The sequence below is a fragment of the Dendrobates tinctorius genome, unplaced genomic scaffold (assembly GCF_039654945.1).
Source record: "Dendrobates tinctorius isolate UK_male_01 unplaced genomic scaffold, ASM3965494v1 ptg000030l, whole genome shotgun sequence".
Classification (NCBI taxonomy): domain Eukaryota; kingdom Metazoa; phylum Chordata; class Amphibia; order Anura; family Dendrobatidae; genus Dendrobates; species Dendrobates tinctorius.
Genome location: NW_027361698.1, coordinates 62,771,481 through 62,788,183, shown reverse-complemented (window position 1 = coordinate 62,788,183; position 16,703 = coordinate 62,771,481). Strand labels below are relative to the sequence as shown.

Sequence of the window (16,703 nt, the reverse complement as noted above, 5' to 3'; positions counted from 1 at the left end):
CCCTTTAAGATTCGACAACCCCTTTAAGGATGGGCCACTACTCATGGGCCACTGCTGTGTGCTTGCCCCCCAAGCTAAAATTTGCCAGTCAGCCCCCGCTCAAGCGCGATGATTCCACTGAGTTACTAACGTCACTGAGCGTGAGACATAACCGGTTTCTTATACGTAGAAGGCTTGTTAAATTGTATGTCTACAGGACATCTATCTATCCCATATCTATTTATCTATCACATATCTATCTATGTCTATCTCTACCTATCCCATATCTATCTATTGTAGTTCAGCGGGCTTGGGTCAGTGTGACAGACAGGGACCACAGGAAAAGTTCACAGCAAACCGTGTTTAATTGTCCAAAACTCATGCAGTGTACAGTACACGGTATCCTTCGGATCGCAGCCGGGAAACAAGACAGTTCATAAATGTCCGGTTGCCGAAGACAACTGCACCACCATATCCAGCTGTGGGGTGCCAGGAGTTTACTCTGCTTGACTTTGTGTTTCCTCACACAGACAGAGCCTTTTGCAGAGCTGACTGCTCCACAGGTTGCAAACTTCAAACTGACACACCCAAACCCTTCCTGCAGGGTTTTTTTCCTTTACCTAGACTCTGTGGCCATGGGCCGCTTATAAGATACGGTCTGGAGGAAACAGACCGGCACCACTACCTTCCTGCAGTCCGTTTAAAAAATAAAAACCCATACTGGGTTTTCCTGAACAATTCCTTGGTCAAATAACTTGACCAGGTTCAAGCTTACTGTACTTTTATTCTGCCTTGTGACTCACAGGCATTCCGCTGTGACCACAAGGTGCTCCAGCGGATCTAATATGCTTCTGAGCGCATCCTAGGCGACACATAGCGACCCTCACAAATCACACCAGTTGCTGCCTCATACTATTATCTATCTGTATATAAGATTGCTTTATTAGTTAGAAAACTACCTTTAGATTACATAGAGAATTAGAGTATATAAAAGATGATGAAACGCATTGCATACAGAATGCGTGTCATACAGTTGCTAGTTGAGAAAGATTGCATTGTAGACAAAAACAACTAACAGACAGGCAAAAGATGCTTACCTGCCCAGGTCACAGAACAAATGCAAATCAGGGTGCAGCAGACCCGATTAAATGGCACAGGTGCAAAAATACCTGATGAGACATCCTGCGTACAATCAGGGAATGGACACTTGGTATAATAATGCACAAAAAATATAATCTGTATATGGCAGTGTTCACACAGAAAATGCAGAGCCTATTAATGACACCCATACTCTTAGATCAGGCGGGCCAGCCAGTTCTAACAAAAATGTATACTGTGTGAACAGAGGCCACAGTATTCAGAGCCATATGGGCCCAACTGCACCTTGAAAAGATATAAAGTGAAAAAAACACATAGCAATATATGTGAGGTATTAGTTTATATTATGGCCACAATACGTATGCTCGCAACCTACGTAAAAGGTCCTCACTTTTGCGAGTCCCTACTCTATCAAGAAAAAAACAAAAAAGACTAAGTTAGACAAAAACAACCAGCACACAGGCAAAATATGCTTACCTGCCCAGGCCACAGAACAAATTCACTATCAGGGTGCAGCGGACCCGATTAAAGGGCACAGGTACAAAAATACCTGATGAGACAGCCAGCCTACAATCAGGTTTTTTCTTGATAGAGTGACACATCTCTGGGTCTCTGATGCTGTTCTCAAATTAGGTGGTAAAAACCTGATGACAGATTCCCTTTAAGGTTATCTTCCCTGGTAGCCTGGACATTCAAGATTCAATATTCAAATCCAGTATGTGGTAGGTGCAATAATAATAATAATGGCCATATCTTGGATCGCATCATACCTAACAGACTGGACATTCATCGTCTCCCACTCACACACCACCTCCTCACCTAGCCCCCTATCTGTCGGAGTCCTACAAGGTTCAGTCCTAGGGCCCCTGCTCTTCTCCATTTACTCCTTCGTCCTCAGACAGCTCATAGAATCTCATGGCTTTCAGTATCACCTCTATGCTGATGACACACAGATCTACATCTCTGGACCAGATATCACCTCCCTATTAACCAGAATCCCTCAATGTCTGTCCGCTATTTCATCCTTCTTCTCCGCTAGATTTCTAAAACTTAATTTGGACAAAACAAAATTCATCATCTTTTCCCCATCTCACACGACCCCCCCAACAGACCTATCCATTAAAGTAAGCAGCTGTCCACTCTCCCCAGTCTCACAAGCTCGCTGCCTCGGGGTTATCCTTGACACTGATCTTTCAAGCCACATATATGAGCCCTTTCCACTTCCTGCCAACTTCAACTCAAAAATATTTCACGGATCAGTACATTCCTCAACCAAGAATCTGCAAAAACCCCCTTGTCCATGCCCTCATCATCTCCCGCCTTGACTACTGCAACCTCCTGCTCTGTGGCTTCCCCTCTAACACTCTCGCACCCCTCCAATCTATTCTAAACTCTGCTGCCCGACTAATTCACCTGTCCGCCCGCTGTTCCTCGGCCTCTCCCCTCTGTCAATCCCTGCACTGGCTCCCTATAATCCAAAGACTCCAATTCAGAACCCTAACCATGAGATAAATAGCCATCCACAACCTGTGTCCTCTGTACATCTGTGACCTCGTCTCCCGCCACTTACCTGCACACAACCTCCGATCCTCACAAGATCCTCTTCTCTACTCCCCTATTATCTCCTCTTCCCATAATCGCATGCAAGATTTCTCCCGTGCTTCTCCCCTACTCTGGAAATCTCTACCCCAACGTATCAGACTCTTGCCTACCATGGAAACCTTCAAAAAGAACCTGAAGACCTACCTCTTCCGACAAGCCTACAACTTGCAGTAACCACCGGTTCACCAAACCGCTCCACGACCAGCTCTATCCTCACCAATCCCTTGTAGATTGTGAGCCCTCGCGGCCAGGATCCTCTCTCCTCCTGTACCAGACGTGACTTGTATTGTTTACGATTACTGTACTTGTATTTATTATGTATACCCCTCCTCACATGTAAAGCGCCATGGAATAAATGGTGCTAGAATAATAACTAATAATAATAATTAATAATATTAGCAAATACCTCAGAATAGAAATGTAGTGTAGTTCTCCTGATAACCTACTGTATGTCACTTACCTCATGTGCAGGATATTGCAGTAGTATAATAGAAGAAAAGGTGAACGTTCCAGCTCCTTTAACATCTTGAAACTTTTTAAATCCGTATCAGGATATGTATATATATTACATATATTATATATATATTATGTATGTATATATTAGATATAGATATTATATACTGTATATATGTATTCTATGTGTATATATGTAATGTTTTGTGAGCTGTTGAGTGTGATTTTACAGTAGCCGCACATGAATTGCCGGCTTTTCAAAGGACACCAGGTGTATGCCGTCAATCGGACGGCATACGCATGGTGCGAGTGCTGTTCGATTTTTTTCTCGCACCTATTGACTTACATTGGCGAGAATCACAGCAATACGCAGCATGCTGCGATTTTTTTCTCAGTCCGATTTTGGCTGAGAAAAAACTCGAAAATGAGATGTCACCTATTGAATAACATTGGTCCGAGTGGAATCCGATTTTTTTTTATCGGATTGCACTCGTCCATATTTCTCGCTAGTGAGTATGAGCCCTTAAAGCAATAGTCATGCTTTTAGTCATTAGGTTTTTTTTTTATCTCAAAGCAATGTGTTTTTTATTCTCATTTCATGTTTGTTTATTATTCTAATGTGTGAATTGCTTAGGAATATATTGTGTGCAGGCTTCACAATATTTGGCACCTGGAATTGTCAGCTGACTGCACATTTTTTCTGATTGGTTCCTGCACATTACATAATGCCTGCATTGTCAGTAGGCATTAAGCTTTGAGAAAGATCTGGTTGCAGACCGAAACGCGTCGCTTTAACCCCTCATATTCACACTGGTACTGGAGAATTACCTCACCTATTTTCCTGATATGGATTAATAAAGTATCAAGATTTTAAAGTAGCTGGAACGTTCACCTTTTCTTCTATTGCACAAATCACGTCCCATGAAGACAGCGTTCCGTGCACCTGCGGGTTTGGTCGGTGAGCTGGCTGTGTTTCTCAACCATGTTATTTTCTTTTACTCATTGCAGTAGTATTCTAATCCTAAGGATAGGTCAACAATCTTAAAGTACCTGAAAACTGCTCTTAAACCTTTACTGCTTTTATTCTGTCACATATTAAAAATGCTCCATGCTTTGTTCTAAAATCTTTCTCTTTTCTGCAGGCATTGAATGATCATCAGACGAGTCTCATATCTTCCTACACAAGCATTAGAACTCTTGACATTATACTAATCCCAGATCCCAGAGATCCTGCTTCTGCTAATGGAACCGCCAAACAGTGCTCACCTGCTATTCTGCAACGCATTACCGTTCATTTATACCATGTCCTAATGGAAGATTTATCTGTGTTTATGACTCCTTGCGAGCTGGCCAGATATGTATATTATCAGTGGGAAAGTCAGGATTTCAAGCTGGGACAGAACATATGGCGGAGATTTATGAAATCTGATTCTATGATGTCTGGTTTGGACATTTTTGGTATGTGCTGGTTTTCATGTATGACTCCTGTCATTAGTCAGATATGCACATTTCATAAAGTCAAGTTTACTTTGAGTATAACACGTGAATCTGTTATACAGCAAAGTGGCTCCAAATGAGCCATGTGCATTTATCTAGGGATATTACAAATTGATCTGCTGGCAGTGACTCTGCCCTATAATAGGGGATTCTGGCTACAGGACGGACCACACAGCACCAAACATAGCATAGCCTATTTAGGAGTTTGGAGCCGGATTCTCACATCCATATGCTGCGGTCTAAGTAAGCACCATTTGGACTGGCCGTGGTTCTCCTGATCCCAACTTGACAGCCTTGTAGTCTATTGATTTTGGATTGGGAGACACATGGCTGGTCTGTGAATTATGGACTGTGAGACACGTGTGTGAATAAAGCCTAAAGCCCCCTTCACACATAGCGATATCGCTAAAGCATCACCGATTTTGTGACGCAACAGCGATATCGGTAGCGATCTCGCTACATGTGACACGTACCTGCGACCGGCCCCCCTGCTGGATATCGCTGATCGCGCGAGATCGGCCTGGGCCATTTCTCGTCGTCGGCTTCCTGCTGGCGCCGGCGAGTGACTCCATGGACGCGGGTGGAAGACATCACCCTTGCTGCGTGTGACAGGTAAGTGACGACCCCCGACCGCTGCTGCATCGCTATGAGATCTGCCTGTTTGGCATCTCACTAGCGACCATTTAGTGATGGACCAGCGATCCTGACTGGGTTGTATCGTTGTCGGGATCGCTGGTGCATCGCTAAATGTAACGGGACCTTTAGACTCAGAGAAACTTGAAGTGAATCCTACCAGCTCTAAAACATGCTGCTATTGCTTGACAATCTGAAAAAGCAAACAAAAGATGTGGCTCATACCTAAGTGTTGATTGTAAGGGTGTTTTCACACTGCGTTTTGGCACCCATTTGTTTGTCCCATCGGTGTTTACATCCGAACCCCCCACCCGCCTCCAAAAAACTTAATTCAGACGTATGCACTGACAAGGCCATAGACTATAATGTTGCCAACAGAATAAACTTAAGCTCTGTCATGCATTAATTTCGGGCATGTACGCCTACCGGAGATGGACACTCAGACATTGTAGACTGCCTCTGAGTATCAGAGTAGACTTGCTGTGTCGGCACCATTATAGTCTATGGCCCCGTCAGCGCATATGCCCGAATCCCGTTTTGTGGGGGGAGTTTCAGACAAGAAGCCCCAATGCTACCAGTGAACAGGTACCAAAACACAGCGTGAAAGCACCTTAAATAGTACACAAGGCGACCCTGCTGAAATCCATTATGCAATAATCATTGCCTGGTGACAAATGCCTAATGAGTTCATTGCCTCATGTTAGGTTCTGTTCACATTTCCATTCATTCTTTTCTGGAGCGTTCTGTGCTATTCTGCCTCATAAGAAAAAAGGAAACCTGACAGAATCAGATCATAAAGTCTCTATTGTAGTCTTTAAGGGAAAAGGGAATCTCTGTTAATATGGACGTAACCTTAAAGGGTTATAGTCAACTTGTCTCTTGAGCAGCTCAGAGCTGCTTACTTTCTGGTTGGTATGGTGGGCACTCATCTTTGAGTGATAGTTCTGGTAGTATTGGTGAAACTATAAATCCCAGCACAAGTTCTGCTCTAAAGGCCCCATCAGCGAGATTGCTGTGTGTGACGGGGATCAGCGACCGCCCCCCCCCGCCGGTTATCACTGATCATGCTCGAGCGGCCTGGGCCGTTTTTCGATCGCGTGCATCGCTGTGTGGCAGCGAGAGACCAGCGATCAGCGGCGCTGGACGCTGGTTGCTAATGTAAACGTCGGGTATCCAGGAGCCACGGCTCCTGGATACCCGCTGTTTACCTTGGAAACCGGCGTACACGCTGGTTTCCAAGGTAAACGTTGGGTATCCAGGAGTTGCGCGGCTCCTAAATACCCGATGTTTACCTTAGAAACCAGCGTGTACGCCGGTTTCCAAGGTAAACAGCGGGTATCCAGGAGCCGCACGGCTCCTGGATACCCGACGTTTACATTAGAAACCAGCGTCCAGTGTCGCTGGTCCTGATCGCTGGGGCTGTCTATGTGACAGCTCACCAGCGATCAGTCTAACGATGTCCCAGCGATCCTATCATGTCGGATCGTTGGTGGGATCGCAGGGATATCGTTTAGTGTGACGGGGCCTTAACACATTCAGCTATCAATGGTTTGACCTGCAATGTACACTGCTATCACTTTATTTACACAGAGAGATAGAGCAAAGGAACGCTGATTTTGTGACGCCACAGCGATCTCGCCAGCGAAATCACTGTGTGTGACATGTATCAGCGACCGGCCCCCCCGCCGGGTATCGCTGATCGCGCTCGAACGTCCTGGGCTGTTGTTTGATCGTTGGTCTCCCACTGGCCAGCGCGCATCGCTGCGTGTGGCAGCGGGAGAGAAACGATCAGCGATGCTGCAAGCTGGTTTCCTATGTAAACAGCGGGTATCTAACAGCCGTGCGGGTCTTAGATACCGGCTGTTTACATTGGAAACTAGCTTGCTCGCTGGTCCTGATCGCTGGTGGGTCTGTCTATGTGACAACTCACCAGCGATCAGCTATCTATGTCCCAGCGATCCCATCCACGTCGGATCGTTGGTGGGATCGCTGGGACATTGATGAGTGTAACGGAGCCCTTAGTTACAGCTGTGATCAGACCACCCCAAAATTGCAAGATTTGAAAAAGCAGCTTGTCAGGAGCTGAGAGGGAGGTGAGCAGCTAATCAATAGCTGGAGAGAAATGGCTGGCATGTTAGGCGTTAACCCCTCTTATGGAATGTAACTAATGTTGCATGCTCGCCAGGGGCTCGGCAAGCACTAGAGCTTCATGGAAACCAGCTGTACACCATGCAAGATAAAATCTCTCACAGCACGAGAATGACATTATAGAGAAAAAGCAAGTCAATTGCAAACTTGTTTATTTTCATGCTGTGTAATTAGCTAAAGTATTGTAATAACTTGAGGACACCTCTTCAAACAGGTTTTCACACACCATTTAATATCTGCAATCCTTTGCCTGCTGTTTGAAGCATCTGCGACGGTAGTGTGAAGAAACACATAGATGTGTATCAGTGCACGTCAACCACTGGCTGTAGCCGGGATGTCATAATGCAGATAGAAATATTGTGGCAAGATTCGCTGAGAGTGTGACAGTAAGTTAAATGGATTTTCCTCTTTCAACTATTTTCAGCCCATTGGCTGGGACTGTTGAAAATAACAAATACAGAAATACTTGTCCTCTTCAGGTCTAAAGATGGCTCTGTGCCACCAGTCTTTGTTGACAGTCTCCAAAGGTGATGTGTAGATTACAGCGCACCTCACCGGCTAGTGTCGTCTACATTGGCCGAGCAGCTGAGTTTAATGATTAATCGCAGCAGTCACATACGCAGTAGTCATGTTGTCACCCTGCAGCCTGTCAACAAAAACTAGTGGCAGAAAAGCATCTCTACACTTGGAAGGGGAGTATTACTGCACTTGTTATTTTCAATATCCGCAAGCCTATGGCCCGAAGGAAGTCGTAAGCAGAAAATCCCTTTTAAGCACTGATTGGCAATCACTTTGTGGTTGTGGATGGATTTTTTTGCCATCGGGATGTAAGTTATTTATATATATATATATATATATATATATATATATATATATATATATATATGTGTGTGTGTACATAAAAAAACACATACATGTACATATAAAGTTATATATATATTATATATATACTGTATATACACAGAAATAAGGAACAAATATAAGACGTTTAAGATCATTAATCAATTATATTACATACAACATGCTTCACACAATTTGTTCTATTTCTACAAGACTCATTGTTTGTGGAGAAATCTAAGAAATCTATGCCATATCTAACCAGAATTTAATTGATTTCAAGAGCTGACAGGTTCAAGTTCCCAGTACTGTTGGGCAAGGCAATAAGGCATGGTGGATCCACGATTAGTGGAAAAATGGAGGAGAATTTACCAAAAATGACCAAATGTCCACAATGTTGAATTAAGGGAAATCCAGTTTATTTAGTAAACAAGATCTTCAATGACGACATGTTTCTTTAGCACAGAGACTAAGCAACTTAAACTCTTAATGATTTATAAGTATAAAGATGTAGAATACATCTTATTACATTTTACTCATTTTTCTCTTAAGGTACTAGTGACAAGCCCGTTATCTGTCAGAATTTTAGTTGAATGCCTGTTCATCAATGTAAGAATAAATGCAATTGAGTCTATTTAATGGGATTTGTATACTGGAATTGGCTGGTTTCACACTTGCGTTTTTTTGCGCAGTTTTTTAGCGCAAAAAAACACATGCGTTTTTTTCCCTATATTTTACATGGGTGCGCATAGGTGCGCATACACATGCGTTTGTACGTGTTTGTATGCGCATGCGTTTTTTTGTTGTGTTCACTCGGGCGCACAAAAAGCATCCTGTTGCATTTTTTGTGCGTCCAACTTGCCCCCCAAAAACGCATGCGCACGCAATACGTTTTTTTTACAGCCAAACACCCATTATAGTCTATGGGTGCGTATACGTGCGCATGGTAATGCGCACGTATGCGCAAAAAACGCATGCGTTTTTTAAAAAACGCACCCAAACCCGCAAAAAAACGCACACAAACGCATGATGCATTTTTATGTGCGTTTGCACTGCGCACGGTGCGCAGCGCAAAAAAACGCAAGTGTGAAAGTAGCCTTATGCTGCAAACCTCTTTCACTGACAGTGTCCCCAGTGCACCAAGCAATAGTATTTATGACCCTAACCCACTGTGAATGGCAACGTACAGTCTCCTACCTCACCACACTGCACATCATTCCGTGTTACGATTCTATGTGAGCACTACAGATATACACACCCTGGATAGAAGCTGTAGGATGGTTCAGTGTTTGTGCTATATGTTACACTATCTTCTGTATATTTTACAACATTTTCTCTACCAAACCAGTATGAAACTCAAACTGGAAAATAAATGCCTCTTTATCTATTTATCTGCATGGGATGATTTTTTTTGTAACTTTTTGTTGTTTCCTTATTGTTCAGCATACATTCTAAAAAGGGTGAGCTCTGATCTCTATGGAAGGCACCAAATTCATGCCACTCAAAAAAAAAGAAAAAGATTAAGAGAATATACCTTTCCGATGGCCCTACTATGTTAGACTCAAAAGGTGATGAGCATCATCCAAGCCCAAGGTCAGGGTGGTGGGCACACAGGCGTCTTTGCATCAGATGGGTGAGCACATGGGACAAGGACAGCCAAGGGACAGAAGACCACATACAGTACAGGTAGATGGCATACCATAGAAGAGAAAAAGCAGGACAAAGGCACAGCTGTATGGCCTCGGTTAATGAAGCTGCACACACATCAGGGAACACGGGTGCCACTTCCAAGGAAAATAGTCTGTATATCCATAGAGAAGAAAGTGGATAGGCACAGTCCGTCCCTTGCAAAATAATCCTTTATTGTGGCATCAAGTTACCAACAGCAGGCAGATAAAACCATGGAGCAAGTACAGACAATGATCATTACGCGCTTACATTGCGCTTCAACAGGTCATCCTGTACTTGCTCCAAAGGATTGTTTTGCACGGGACGGAATGTGAATGTGCCTATCCACTTTCTTCTTATTGGAAGTACAGGTAGATGGAATAGAGGAAACCCCAGGCAGGCAAAATATGTCCAGGAAATCGCACGCAGGTGGGATGACGGAAACCACAGTCAGGTAGAAGACATCCAGGAGACCGCAGGCAGATAGAAGATCTAGGAGGCTGCAGGCAAGCAAAGCATAGGAAACCGCAGGCAGGTGGAAGAAATCAGAAAACCGCAGACAAGCAGGAAAAGTCAAGGTGTTACGTATGCAGGTGACGCACGTGTTTTAGTGAACCCACTGTGCCACAGGGCTGGGCTTACCTAGAAGGGTCGTACATAAGAGGCTACCAGGTGTTCACTGGAGCGCCTGATGGTGGAGTCAAACTTGGCTGCAGGTAGCTGCCAGGTACCACTCCTAGGCAGTCCCCAGGACTGCAGCTGCTGACCCCAAAGTCAGATATGCAGACATAGCTAGGACTATGACTCCATTTAGACTACTAAGTTCTGGATTTTCTGTAGAACGGATACTGACATGGACTCGGGCTCCATTCAGACTAATATGTTCAGGATGCACGGGTAGAACTGTTACTGTCAGAGAGACTCAGACAGGACTGACAAGGAGACTGGTTGTAGTAGTCCAGATATACAGGGTACTTGGATAGCCCCATGTTCAGACACACAGGTCTCGGATACTGTTTCAGGGACTGGCTGCACTCAGAGTGGGGGATGAGATTCAGGCACTGACCGCACAAGGACCAGCGACTATGGGTTCAGGACACAGGCCACAACAGGACCAGGGGACCTCACTCACTAATGATTTACTGTGTTGCATGGAACCTCCCTATTAGGGAGTGTGTCTTTTAAACAAGAGGCCTCACAGTTACTGGCTGGAAGCCATCTTGCAGGTGCACACTAATACTAAATGCCTTCCAGCCACTGAATGGGGGCATTTCACTATGTGCGTGCACTGCCCCATAGGGGAGTGTGGGTGCACTAGACGTGCTGTTGTGAACTGCGGCCCTCACACAGCTGAATACAGGGAGCATGTTGGGGTGTTGGGGCGTTGAGTATGTCTGTGTCCCTGCATGGAGGGGGAAGAGGAACCATGCAGGGGCGACTGCAATTAGCATTACACAAGGTGTGTAGCGCAAGCTAAAGTTTAGCAACTCTGAATTCTTAATACCAAGACACTGGTGTGGGTCTTGGTGAGCCTTATATAAGACCTGGAAGCTGATCACATGGGAGCACGCTGGGCCATCAACAAAGCCCGACATGGAGCACCACAGAGATTAGCGGACCGGGATGAGTGAAGAAAAGCAATAATTCGGGACAGATGGATAACATCCTATAAGTTTATTAAAGTCTAATGCTGGCCATATACAGCTTTATTTATTTAATTTATCACACCATTGACTTTTTTTTAATACCATCTGCTGTATCAGTGTAAGGCGGCCAGGGTGGTAGTCATGGCAACGGGTTGTGTTAGGAGTCGGATTTCTGCGTTTACTCAGCAGGGATCCAGATCCTCACATTCTGCACTCTCCTCCTATTTATCCACTGCAGAGGAGATTGCAGAGGAGATTGCCTTGCAGTAAATCTCTCCTGAGGCTAAGTCCTTCTGTCCTCTTACTGGGCATGCTCATGGGACGATCTCCCATTGGAGATCGTGAGTCATGTGCTCAGGTCCCGCTCCAGTTCTCATTGGTCCATCTCAGAGATCTGGAAGCGTGCAGAAGGTCCCGGCTGCTATAAAAGGCGCGCATGACTGTTCCGCCATGCGCTAGTATAGGCTTACTTGCTGCTGTGTGTATGAGGACAGATGCATGATTCTGGTGACTGACTCATTTGAAACCCCTTCCCTCTGATATTACGCATGTGGATAGGGACTGAGTTAGAATCAGCGCCAGTGCTCATCTGCTGCAACATCCACAGCTGCTAGCGTCCGACATTGCGCTTGCGCCTTGTCTTTGTCGTTTAGCGGCAGTGTCCACGTCGCGCTGTAGTAGCAGCCTCCTTTGCGTTCGCAGTTGCAACGCCGCGCACACGGTAGGTCTAGATGGATGTAGTGCCGCCGTCTTGGGCTACTCCTGTGACCTTATACTGTGTGTGCATTTTTTACTGAGTACTGTGACTACAACAGGCTCAGCCATTTGTGTTTGTACTTTTTGGCCTCTCTGTGAGTTAACTGAGATTGCTCTGCGCACCTGGGTGAAGTTTAACCCTGTGGGCATTTCTGCCATATTGCTCCTGCCACCACTTAGCAGCGGTTATGTCACCTACAGCACGGTGGACCCCGAGCGGCGAACGCACTTTATTATTATTTTTATTTAGTGCGTTCCTCCGTTCCTAGCAGGGTTGTACTGTTCCCACACCCTGGCGCCCCATAGATAAAATACATTGTCCGTCTGCACTCACGCTTACCGTCGGTATCCTCTCAGGTTCTGTTGTGGGGGTGATCTCTTAAGGTGAGATCTCAGCGATTGTCTGTCCCTGACCTAATAAATATGAACCCAGTGCATGCTTAGAAGAGGGACATCGGATACAGAAATCAGATGCGTGCTATTTTCTCGGCAGGAGCTGGCACAGAACAGAATTTTAATAGAACAGAAGATCATGTAACAGACAGGAAAAGGGCGTCGCACAACTGCGGCAATGGAGTGAGTCTGTGATATGTCCATGCTAACTCCATTCCATATATAGTCTTCAGTATTCAGTGTATCTACTTCACATTCCAAGGATTCAAGGGCATAGTCAACAGGATGTAGAAACCATCTTGTCCCACCAAATCTGAACTAACTTATGTAAGGTTAATAATTGATTTCATTAGCCATTCTCACCTTCACACTATCACTCCGGCTCCATGTTTCCAGGTTCCATAAAACATCTCAGAGTCACAGTTATTTTCCAATAGTTAACTTTACTATTCAGCATGGCATTCATCACACTGGCAGCACAGGTTAAACACAGAGACATCTTCTTATCTTTCCCTGCCATCCAGGCAGCCTCTATCCTTCCTAGCAGCTATGTCTCCCTTCTCCCGGCAATCTCTGCCGTATCTTTGGACAGTCTGTGTCCCATCCGTGCCTTCAGCATCACCAGCTTCCTGTCAGCCCCTCGTCCAGTTCCAATTGGGAAAGGTGCCGGGAATGCATCTCAGCTGCTCCCACCCCGGTCCTTGACCCCGATTCCTTCTTGAGGATGGTCCTGTTGAGCTGGTGCCCAACTGCACTATTCTTTCGCCTGGGGCCCCTTACTGCCATAGCAGCTTTATCCCCACGGCCATCCATCTGCTGCTCACACCTTGCACCGAGTGGGCAAGCCTGCCCGGGCTTCTGCTGTCTAATCAGGAAGTGTCCTGACTATATCCCTATGTGTTATGAGCTCATTTTCTGCTCCACCAGCTGGGAGTTCTCCTTCCGTTCTCCCTCTGGTAGTGACAGGAGGTAGTGAGGTTAGTTTAATTGGTTATGGTCTGCCACCTGACGAGGAGGATAGTGATTGGATCTCTGGAGTATCAGACTGGATATAAAACAGCCAATGCCCTATCCAGTTGCTAGTGATTCAGTCTGTTTCTCAAGTCTTGGACTTCAGCTCTGCTCCAGTCATCTCAAGTTAAGTTTGTTTTTTGCTAATGTTCACACTTGCTCTTGTTGGTCAACTCAGTTTTTGTGTGGTCAGCCAGCCCGGGTGGGCTGTGCTGAATTTTCACTCTTATTTATCTGTATTTGCCAATTTGTCTTCTTGTCCTTTATTAGATTGGCCTCTTTTTGCTCTTTCTCAGAAAATTCCAGAGTGCTGATATAGTGGGAGAAGTCTAGTGACTTCAGGGTTAATTTTGTTATCAGAAGCGATGGACATTATTTTTGGTAGGGTTTTTTGGCAGATTGCAGACAGTATCTTTCCTTTCCTGTCCTTTCAAGTTAGTTTGGCCCCATCGTTTGCTCAGCCTATTTTTCTGCCTTTGTGTTTTCATCTTGCTTCACCGTCAATACATGTGGGGGGCTGTCTTTCCTTTGGGGTCTGCTCTGGAGAGTTAGTTTTCCTCTTTTCTTACTTTAGGCTTATTTAGCTCTCCGGTTGTGACAAGGCATCCAGGACCACCGTAGGCACGCTCCACGACTGCTTCTAGTTGTGTGTTAAGATCTGGACTCTGCAGTCTGCATAGTTACCAACCTCTCTGGTTTTCTGAGACTTAGCGTGTGTTGCTTTTTTCCTCCTCGGTGACCCATTCATAACACCTATGCTCGGCTCTACTCTAACTCCTCCCCACTGAATAACCCCTTGCTGCCTATACCTAACTAGCACTCATATCTATCCTACTCTATTTTCTATGATGCCCCTTCTACTCTAATTCCCCTATGTTCCTATACTATTTCCTAAGAGGAGGGTCCCCAGCCACCTCCTTACATGATAACCACATATGTCAGATTTTCCGCAGATCTCACCCAATTTAATTAGATCTGCCAAAGGTCTACAAATAAATATCTTATTTATATGGTCAGTAAAAGAAGGGGTCTTGAGGCTGCCACTGATTGAAAGTCCAGTGCATATGGACTAATTGGATGAGCCAGGACAATCTGGATTGCCATTATTGGTTTATTATTTTCCACATTCCTATGGGCAAATAAAAATAAATCCTGAAAACCTGTATAAATGGGTTATCCTAAGTTTGGAAGTGAACCCCTTTCTTATGGATAGGAGATGACTTTCCGTTTGTGGGGGTCCCAGAGGTCAGAACCACAGCAATCATGTGAAATGTAGCTTTAAAGAGTGCCATGTAAATGGAGCTGTGGTTGATCTTACGTACCTCGACACCATTCACATGTAGCTCTTCAGATAACTCCTTTAAGAGAATGTTGAGGGACATTACTAAGTAAAATTCACTGATCAGTATGTGGGCTGGTGGGGTTTGTGTGGCAGTACTGCTTTGCTGTCACAGCTCGGCCCTGGCCACAGTACACAAAGCCTGTGTGTAGCCCCAAATGACATTTCTGATTGTCTTTGTGGGAAAAACTAATTAGTAGTGTCAAAGGTGAATGTTGCATTAAAATTCTGAGCCATGTTCTGGTCCTCATTAACTGGGCCAAATTCATCATTAATCCTCTGACTAGCTATTGATATTGCAGAGACAGTTTAAGTAGGTTACAGGCCATGTAATGTTGCCCAAAATTTCTGCTCACTTTCCCCACCACAGCCTTGGTTTGCGTGGACCACATTCTATAACAATGTAGCAATTCCATTGTTATTTATCATTTACAATATTTCGGCACAAGCCCCACTCAACGCTCCAAGTGGATTTCAGTGCACTTATCATATCAGGTCCAAGTGAAGAGAATTGAGAGGAAGAAGGAAGTGTAACATCCCTGCCGGCATCACTGCATGGCTTTCTATCTCCCATCAAGCAGATACACCATCTTACTTACCTCTCCGGGCCATGCTGTGAGTTCTGCCCTCTGCCTGCTCCGTGCTGTGGGCCTTATATCCTTGCTTGCTGCATACTTTCTGGCTGTATGTGTAGGGCGGCAGGGCGGTATGTGTAGATGCCTGAGCAACAAACTCTGTCAGTCTTTACTTTGCTGCTGAGTTACCAGGTCCTGTCCTGTTTTCTGCCTCTCTGGGGGCTGCATACCCAGACCCATTTCTGAGCTCTGTGTGTCTTGTGTACCGCTTCTCTGGGAGCTGCATACCCAGATCCGTTTCTGTGCTCTGTGTGTCTTGTGTTCTGCCTCCCTGGGGGCTGCATGCCTAGGCCTGTTTCCTTTGTCCTGTACTTATTCCCGTGTCTGTCCTTGTCTGTACTAAGTCAGTTTCTTGTGCCTGTTCGTGTCCCTGTCTCTTTCCTTCCCTACTCAGCTGTGTGTAGCCTTGTGTCTACTCCTTCTGCTCTGCTTTGCTCTTTTCGCTCCGAACGCTGCGGCTCTGCTCTTCGCTCTGCATCCTGCTGCTCTGCTCTTCACTCCACAGCCTTCTCTGCTTTTCGCTCCGCATACTTCTGCTCTGCTTTTCACTCCGCATGCTGCAGTTCTGCTCTTCTCTCCGCTCTGCACACTGCGGCTCTGCTCTGCATCCTTCTTCTCTGCTCTTCGCTCTGCACCCTGCGGCTCTGCTCTCTGCGGCTCTGTTCCACTCCCGTTCCGCACCTTGCGGTTCTGCTCTGCTTCCGTCCTGTGTCCTACGGTTCCGGTGCCTCCAGTCGGAACTGGTTCCTACCTGTTCCCTTATCCTACCTGTACCTGCCTGCCAGAGTGCCAGCCTGCCTGCCAGAGTGCCAGCCGTGCCCACCTGCCTGCCAGAGTGCCAGCCAAAGTACACTTTGTTACCAAGGCTTTGTCCCTCGAACAATTTTGAGTGTTGCTGATAGATTTTTTCATGCTGATTTCAGAAATGACTTCAGATTTTTCCTATCACGTAAGGTTTTTGAGAAATGATACGAAATATAATATTCTGGATAATTCTAAAAACTCATA

General features: G+C 45.4%; 1 protein-coding gene across 1 annotated transcript in view; it reads left to right on the top strand.

The window, feature by feature from the left end:
• MGARP (mitochondria localized glutamic acid rich protein) overlaps positions 1–6,403 on the top strand; it is a 90,246-nt gene extending 83,843 nt beyond the window's left edge. Inside the window, exon 8 of the mRNA XM_073572115.1 lies at positions 4,275–6,403. The gene's annotated coding sequence lies outside the window, so the exon portion shown is untranslated. The remainder of the gene's footprint in view (positions 1–4,274) is intronic.
• The last annotated feature ends 10,300 nt before the right edge of the window (positions 6,404–16,703 follow it).